We start from the raw sequence: 1,369 nt of genomic DNA on the forward strand, positions 1-1,369 counted from the left end.
ACACGGTCAAAATTTGTCCTTATCACTTTTATGTATTACAGTGCTACAGCCTTGTGTGGGAACGGCAAGGGCAGAGGCACAAAACTCACACTCTCTCCCATACATACATAAATACACATACTAATAGCAGACCCAGACAAAAGGAGGACAGAGTAGGTACACAGGACCTATAAATCCCACTCTTATTAACAGCCCTGGGTCCAGTGAACCTTACTGTGCTGTATGTAATATATGGGTGTTTAGGGGGCTGTACAGTGAGTGATTTGTTTCCATATATGTTCTTCACAGAAAATGGGCCAAGGCTGATGAGTTTAAAAAATTAATTATTAGTATTATTTTTTATTTAGCTAAAAAGTGAAATAATAATAATAGCCTAATAATAATACAGTTGTTTAATTTAATTCCTCACTTTTAATTTAGGCCAGTTTTTCCTATTTTTGCTGTAGCGTGTCAGTAAATATCATCTTACATTTCCAAAACAAAGATTATTAACTGTAATAATCCAGTGAGATTTTTGTGTGCACAAGGAGTCTGACAACAGCCAGTACTCCATCCAGTCTGTCTGGAATGACGTGAAGAAAAAGAACAAAACTGAAACTGAGACAAAACTGAAATTCAGAAGAAATGTGGCAATGTCTCCATGACACTTCAAGAGACTTCCCTGCAAATCTACCTATGAGAAATGTAAAATTAAACATCTTCAGTGTTATCTATCCATCTATCTATGTGCATTAACACACACACACACACACACACACACACACACACACACACACACACAAAATCATATTATTATAATTGATTAACTGTATTAAAATTAATTTGTTTACATATGTATGTGTGCTGTGTATATTTATGTGGTCTATACACATACATATATATTTCAGAAAACATGTTATATTTAAATATATATACGCACACACACACACACACACACACACACACACACATACACACACACACACACACACACATATATATATATATATATATATATATATATATATATATATATATATATATATATATATATATATGAAAATGTAATATTTCAACACTTATAGAAAAGATAAAATGTATACATAATAATAATAAATAATACATTTATTTATTTGTCATTTAGGTTATTAAAACCACATACTGGAAGAAATTACAATCTATATTTTTAAGATACAATAAGAAAGGTGCAAAGTAAAATTCCCCGTTTTTAACATTTAAGTAACATTTTTTTAAACACTTAAACTCAAGATACAAAAATATAACAGTTTTATCATTCTAAAAAAAAAATCGTGAATGTCAATACAATAGCTATTATCAATTATTGTAAAATGTGCTTTATGATTTAAATGAATCCCCTACTGACTTCTTG

Source organism: Puntigrus tetrazona, chromosome 24 (genome assembly GCF_018831695.1).
Source record: "Puntigrus tetrazona isolate hp1 chromosome 24, ASM1883169v1, whole genome shotgun sequence".
Lineage (NCBI taxonomy): Eukaryota > Metazoa > Chordata > Actinopteri > Cypriniformes > Cyprinidae > Puntigrus > Puntigrus tetrazona.